The sequence below is a fragment of the Juglans microcarpa x Juglans regia genome, chromosome 5S (genome assembly GCF_004785595.1).
Source record: "Juglans microcarpa x Juglans regia isolate MS1-56 chromosome 5S, Jm3101_v1.0, whole genome shotgun sequence".
NCBI lineage: Eukaryota > Viridiplantae > Streptophyta > Magnoliopsida > Fagales > Juglandaceae > Juglans > Juglans microcarpa x Juglans regia.
Genome location: NC_054603.1, coordinates 9,130,520 through 9,138,686, shown reverse-complemented (window position 1 = coordinate 9,138,686; position 8,167 = coordinate 9,130,520).

The window sequence follows — 8,167 nt, the reverse complement described above, 5'->3', positions numbered from 1 at the left end:
AAATGTCAGCATTCTTTCAGGAGACGACTTCATGACCATCAGCAGAGTCCTACTGCAGATCAAACTCCTATCATATTTGTTCCGTCAGCAGAATCCTACTGCAATTGGAATTGATTTTCATATTGTTTATTTAAGGGATCTTATTGGTTATGATCAGTTGAGATTCTGCTCTAGATATTTTCTAAATCAGTTTACAGTGCATATTCTGGTGAGAAAATTTCTTGGAGAATTTTCATAGTGTTTCTCTCAAAGGATGGTACTTGAGTGTGAGAGAATTCTCTTGAGAATTTTCTAGTGTTTTATCTCTGTTTTTGAGTGTGTGCATACTCCATGTTAGAGAATTGATCGGTCGAGTTTCAGCCACTGGAGTTCCAGGAAAAAAACCAATATTTGAAGATCGTCAAAAGTTCTGGTTGCTACTGCGATAGAAGACAAATTGGTCATTTGTGTGGTCAAGTATGAGTGTCAATTGACAAAGGTTGTGTAATTGAACTTTACTTGTAATTGATTTTTAAATAATAAAATTGATTTTTCTGGATTTGGCTGTCGCATAGGGTTTTACTTTTAAAGAGTTCTTTAAATGGTTTTCCTTTTATACCAATATTGGTGTTACGCATTTCATTTATTTTATGTATTTGATTGTTTATCAAATTAATTGCATGCTTGACGATTATTCAATTTGTTGAGTGAATTGGTAGATATTTCCGCTGCCTTACAGGAGTACTTGGGTAATTTCAATTGGCATCAGAGCGTGGTTCACTTATCCGAGTGTGATCCGTGTCCCTGTAGATCATGTCGTCATCATTATATGTTCCGTCAAACCTTGATGAGGAAAACTATGCTTATTGGAAAGTTCGTACGAAGGTTTTCCTAAAATCTTTAAATGAACGTGTGTGTGACATTAAGTGATAGGACTACTTGCTTGTTCTTGCATTCCTTGCATATCATTAGCCTAGGACATGCATTTTTGTTTGGTTTTTGTTTTATGTTTCTGTTTTTTAGTGTAAAATACAATATTTTTCTGATTTGTTTTTATTTTGTTTTTGAGAAATGCATGCTTGATATGTCAAAGGTTTAAGCACATGTGATCTCACAAAATAAATTTTTGAACTTATGCATCTCTCTGCTTTATGCAGTCTACTTTGTGTATACTAACCCTATGTGTCATCTTGATAAAGTTCATTTACAAAGCACTGTGAGGAACTTATATGTATGCACATTATAATTAACTTCCATACTTATTATTGAGATGCTTACCATAGAAGAAGTTCATGCCTTGAATTGATTAATAATAGTTGAACCTAGTACAATAATAAAGAGATATTCTCTTACCAAACGCAAATAATTGATCCATATAGAAAAAATTGGTGTTATATCATTTCAGAAAAAGACAAACACCATACACGGATCTATCCTTTAAGTCCTTATAGAAATAATCGTGGCTCAAATCATTGTGAAAAAAGATGAGCAATAAAAATGGATATGAAATGGGTTGTGCAAACTAGTGTTTGAAGGAGATACTCATGTATCTAGGCCCTAGCATAAAGTTTGACTTTTGAGGTAAATGACAAACTTTTGGAAGCATCTATAAGAAGAAAATACTCATGAATAATATTATAAAAAATATATTGAAAAGAAAAATAAATAAAGAGTTATTTTTCTATATAAGTTTGTTCACTCACACACTCACACAGACTTTGACATTAATGAACTTATGAGGTGTGAACATCCATGGTGATTGTTGCAAATGAAAAGATGTACTCTATTGAATTTTTTTGTGAGTAACACTATGTTTTGAACTAATATGCATCTAGGCATGTTACTTGCCCCATTGCTTATATATATATAAAAATAAAAAATTTTGTTAATTTTTTTTTAAGTCCACAGTCTTTTCTTGCCTCCTCCAAGGCCATATATAAAATATATATGAAAATATAAAATATATTGAGGTATAGGTCAGTGTTGGGAACTCTTTTTATATTTGTTGTATAAGACCCAATAATGGGTCTCTGTTTTGCTTCTAAGTGTTTGTTTTTATGTCTCAACCAAATTACTTCACTCATTTTGTCATGATTTTACTGGCATTCATGCTCATACATAAGATGCATTTAATCCATGAAAAGTTGAGACACATAGGAGTTGTTCATAATGTCTTTCTTAGTGTCTTCATCTCCGCTCACATAAGTGATATTTGTTATCTTATGAGTCTTGTTAGGTTAGTGACAAAAAGTGAGAGATTTAAATGTGTTGTTGAGGGGCAGTTGAACGAGCTGATGGAGAGTTGAATGAACAAGTGAAGAAAGTGCATTGCTGAAAAAAAAGGGGAGGGATTGAAGGGGAGCAGTAGACTATTGAGGGAGAGAACTATATACTTGAGGAGAAGTAGCAAAATATTGAGGGAGAGAACTAAATGTTGAACATGGTTATTTATAATGACTAGAACACTATTTTAGTAGGTTTAGGTTATGTCAAACCTTTGATTTTGTTGAGACTAATTTCAAAAAGTGTTCTATGTCATTTCTTCTGATTACTGTATTAAGATTTTTTTCACGAGATCTTAGTCTGCGGGTTTTTTTTTTTATCTCAGGTACATACTACATTCATCATGTTGGTTTTGTCACCAATCCGCCAAAAATGGAGATTGTAGATGCAAGACATTCCTCAATTTGACTTTGTCACCAATCCGCTAAAGGGGGAGATTGTAAATATAAAAGTTTGGTAGGACTAGGTGACTAAGTTGATAAGTTTGTATAGGATTAAGTGACTAAAATGATAAAGTTTATCCTATCATTAAGTTAGTAATTTTGGATGAATGTAAATTATTTATTGACTTTATCTATAATAATATTAAGTTTATCTAGGATGCATTAGAGGTTGTTTAGATAAGTCATAAGTGGAAAAATCGAGTCACAAGGAATCTTCACTTATCCAGAGAAGAGGTTGATCTGAAATCTGTTACTGCAGTAAAGAGTTATAGAGAAATGTCAGCATTCCGTCAGGAGACGACTTCGCGACCGTCAGCAGAGTCCTACTGCAGATCAAATTCCTACCAGACTCATTCCTTCAGCAGAGTCCTACTATAGATCAAACTCTTATTAGATTTGTTCCCTCAGCAGAATCTTACTGCAATTAGAATTGATTTTCAGATTATTTATTTAAGGGATCCTATTGATTATGATTAGTGGGGATTCAGATCTAGATATTTTCTAGAGCACTTTACAGTGCATATTTTGGTGAGAAAATTCCTTGGAGAATTTTCATACTGTTTCTCTCAGAGAGTGGTACTTGAGTGTGAGAAAATTATCTTAAGAATTTTCTAGTGTTTTATCTTTCTTTTTGAGTGCATGCATATTCCATGTTAGAGAATTGATTGGTTGAGTTTGAGCCACTGAAGTTCCAGGAGAAAAGTCAATGTTTGAAAATCGTCAAAAGTTCTGGCTGCTACTGCGGTAGAAGACAAATTGGTCATTTGTCTAGTCAAGTAAGAGTGTCAATTGACAAAAGTTTTGTAATTGAGATTTACTTGTAATTGATTTTCGAATAATAAAATTTAATTTTCTGAATTTGGCTGCCTCGTAAGGTTTTACCTTTAAAGAGTTTTTTAAAGGGTTTCCCTTCGATACCAATCTTGGTGTTACATACTTCGTTTATTTTATGTATTTGATTGTTTATCAAATTAATTGCATGTTTGACGACTAACCAATTTGTTGAGTAAATTGATAGATATTTCCGTTATCTACCAATTTCATTACAGGGATACTTGGGTAATATCACCCCTTATTATAAGCAGAATCAAACTTGACTTTAAAATAATGCAAAGTTTGTGGCTTCCACCTCTGTCCTCCTTCTGATCTCTTACTGCTATACTAGCCTGCTTTTGATACACTTGCTTGTAAGAATACAAATCAGCCATAGCCAATTCTAAAATTGCTGCAGGGTATTTAAATTTTTTTTGTTTTAAAAAACAAACGCATTTCTCCTTGACCATAGTCTGTGTAACGCCCCGTACCTGGAAGGGTCGGAGAATTACTACATGTCACTTATCAACCTGTCTCTCAAAGCACCTAAAATTCCAAGGATTTCATAAATAGCACACAATCTCATATTATCCAAATAACCACAATACAAACTCCATAAGTCATCATTACAAAATAACATAAACCAAATGGGTTCAAAATTTTCCCATAATCTCAATGAAACAGAATGATACATCTTTAAATCTCAATAGGTCCAAATGACTCAAAGTACTTCAATTTCTCAAGTTATACCATTTTTCTAATAATGGAACTCGACCTTCTATCCATATTTAGACAAGCTCCAATTTCTAATCCTGACCCCCAGCTGGGCAATCAATATCATCTGAAAATATAAGAAGATAAGGGGGTGAGTTATCCACAACTCAGTAAGCAAAGAACATAAACTAGTATGTAAACATGAGCCAATTTTAGAAAATTTGATATGAAGAAATAAATCATTTCATTTTCATATGCACATCTCAAAACGTATTGTCAGGAAAAATCAGAGCGACTTTTAAATCTTTTCATACTCATAAACCAATTTCATATTCAAAAACCGTTTTGGCATAACAAAACTGCACATCTTTATTTTATTATATCATATCGTATCATATCATGTCATATACCATGTTTAACCCCCGTGGTAGGGTTGTGCTATCCCCGGTAGCCAAACCAGACAGTATCATGTTGTGAAACTTCCCCTTTTTCAATCTCGAAACCCCGAGTGTGCACACAGGAAAGAACAAGTAAAAGATCACTTTGTTTCCAAAATGGGTGCACTCATATCATATCGTATCATATCATGTTGGTACCAACCATATCAAGAAAACCAGTATCATCATATCAGAACCATATTCAGAATCAGATTCAGAACAGAAAGTATGCCAAAGGTTTATCATATCCATATCATATCAAAACGCGTGCGAAACATATTCATATCATTTTCCTATGATCAATAACAATTCCAAAATATTTCATATCACATGTACAAAAATTCACAGATATCGTATTCGCTCTTTTGCACATTTCAGAAACATGTCAAATATTGCTCATGTCTACACATTTCATGTCAAAAACATTTATTCTCTCTTTCATACGTATCTCATGAGTAAAATACAAAACATATATTGAGGTTATTTTTCACATTTTCTTTTTAAAACAACATGCACATTTTTTTATAAACCAACCTCAGTTCATTTATTTTTATGCAAATCTAGCATAGGAACCCCGTTTACCTGTACTTCTTAGTTTTTTGAAAATTTCCTCAAAAGTACCGAACAAATATTAATCTTCACCTATAAGATAATCACGTAAATTTCCATAAATTTCCAATCAATGTCGTATTTCGATATTCAAGCCTAAAACTTCTAAAATAATCCATTTTTTAATTCCTCAGACCGAAAATTCTCATTATTCCTGAAATACCAACATCACTTTCTAACTCATCAATATCCAACGTAATAGCTTCGACTAAAACGTTTAATTCTAACTTATTTATGATAGAGATCTTACTATAAATTATAATACATAAGTTGAAAAAACTATAATAATATAACTATATCAAAATCATCATAAGTCGAAAATCATACTTGTTTCTTATCATACTTGTCTTTAAATAAAAATATTCTTTTAAAAGGATTCAAAATAATATTTTGCACTTATCGCTCACTTCAAAAATTCATCAGTATTTACATAATAAATATTCCGTTAAAATATCAGTCTTTTACAAAAACCAACTTAACAATATAAATCCACACGTCTACATCCAAATAAAAACATACTCTACAACCCACGTGATATACTCATGATTTCAAACCCAAAGTACACAATATAAACTCATTAAACTAAACACCCGAAACAATAAATCTGGAAGGAAAATACTATAAGGGGTAAAAAGGTAATAACACCTATTACTCGATTAACGTAAGTTACATATATATAAATATATACACCAAAAAAAAAAAAAAACTCAACAATATGCAGTTGTAGCACTTACGGAGAGATGGGAGTAGGACGGCGTGGAGCTGGCGGTTGGTTACGGCGGATGGGGGGTGGTGCTTGGTCACTGGCTGCGAGAGAAAGAGAGAGAGACGAGCGAGAGAGGCACACGTGAGGGACGAGGGAGAGACCGAGAGAAAAGAACCACCAACTGGAAATGGCGTGAGCTTACCGTGGGAAAAATTGAGGCGGCGTGCGGCGGACCGGGGTGATGGGGAGTCCTCGCCGACAGGTTCTGTGGGGTCACCACAAAGAGAAGCTTCCAATGGAGGAGAAAGCAGTGGCTTAAGGGGCTGAATTGCTCTGTTTTCGGCTACCAAAACAAAGGAAGGCAAGGCTTGGCCACAGGGAAGCTAGGCGGCGGCTTTGTATGGCTGAGCACGATGGTGAGGTATGGACTGAGTTTCATAGTGGAGGGTGATGACTGAACGACTTGGGGTGGCGGTTTCCTAGGTGCAAATCGAGCCTTTCGGTTTGGTGTTTTACGGAGGCCCTATGGCTAGTTGCATGCGATGTGGTCTGGCTGAGGTTCACAGTGAAAGGTGGAGACTTAGACAAGTTAAGTGGCTGAGAGCAGGAAGAGGTAATAGCGGCACTGAAACTAGGTCAAGGGTGCATAACATATATATATATATATATATATATATATATATATATATATATATATATATATATAAGCTATAAGAAGTAAAGAGGTAAAAACCTAGAGGAAAGAGAGATGAACGGCATGCATGAAAATAGAAGGTGGACGTGACACTGTGCAACATTAAATCTAGAGATGATTCACGGGCTTGGGCCTGACAGTGGGCTGGGTCTTACAGTCTATGAAGAATGACTAAGACCAGCTCCAATTGTTCCAAGTCTAACCTCTTGTATAATGTAGACCACAACATCTCAAAATCAACAAAATTTCTTTGCCATTTCTTAATTGGGCTTGATATTGTGAATTTTTTAAAAATATTTAAGGAGACTTAAAAAATACATAAAAAAAAAAAAGAAAAAAGAAAGAAGATGTCCTTTTGCAGAACTCAAAACACAAACTATATATCTAATACCTTTTTGTTTCCTTAGCATCGTCGTTTGGATGGCAATGTCGTGCTTTTACTTTTATACTTTACTTTTTTATTTTTTCTTTACTCGTGGAAATCTTCAGCCTGGCTGGTCAACTTTTTCCTTTGCTGAGATAATTCCACATCACTTGGCCACGGGAAGAGGCCGGAAACGATCTACTTTCTACTATTTTTCTTTTTTAAATTCCCTTTTCCTCTTTTTCATTTTTTTTTTCTTTTGAAAAATCCGATTTTCTCGATCCATGGAATTATGTGTGACGTACGGAACATGGCATCAGATTATGCTACCTTATCCCACCTTATGATCAACCTGTTCCTGCTCTTCAAATATATATATTGGCATTTTGCCAAATGAAAAATAAGATTGTTAATATAAACTACAATAAAAAAAAATAGAAATATTTGATCTACACACAAGTCTTACACACTAAAATTTATACATTGACGTGATTTAATATGATTCATTATATTAGAAAGCTCTTTTTATTTTTGTAAAGTATATTTGACATCACTACATGCAATAAAATTAGTTTGTAGGGACCACCATTTTCGTCCCAAAAACTTTCTATTTCATCACCAGCTCGTCCCAAAAGGCCCGTCCTAGAAAATGTTTTGGAAAGAAATTTGTCTAACCTGATCGAAAAGCATTCTAAAGGATTTTTTTTTGAGACAATTTTTTTCGTCCCTAATATGTGTTCGAACATCAAAAATACCATTCGAAAGGAATTTTTTGGGATGAAATCATTTCCTACTTAATAATTGTTGGAACACCATTTGAACAAATATTTTTCATTTAAAAGAAAAAATAATAATTTGATCCCCAAAGCTTTATGCAAACAGATATTGTAATTGTACTATTATTTAAAATTACAATCATAAAGTATGTAAGATGCACACGCTTTCGTTCTGAAAAAATAAGCAATCTTGAAATCTACATAAAAAAGAAGAAGAAGGAAAAAAAAAAAAAAACTCAAGTTTTTGATAGTGGACCCTTTTTTAAAAAGTGAATAAACGAAATTTGTAATTTTAAAATTATATTTACCAACATTACTTTGAGGATGATTTTTCTTTCTATTTAAACAA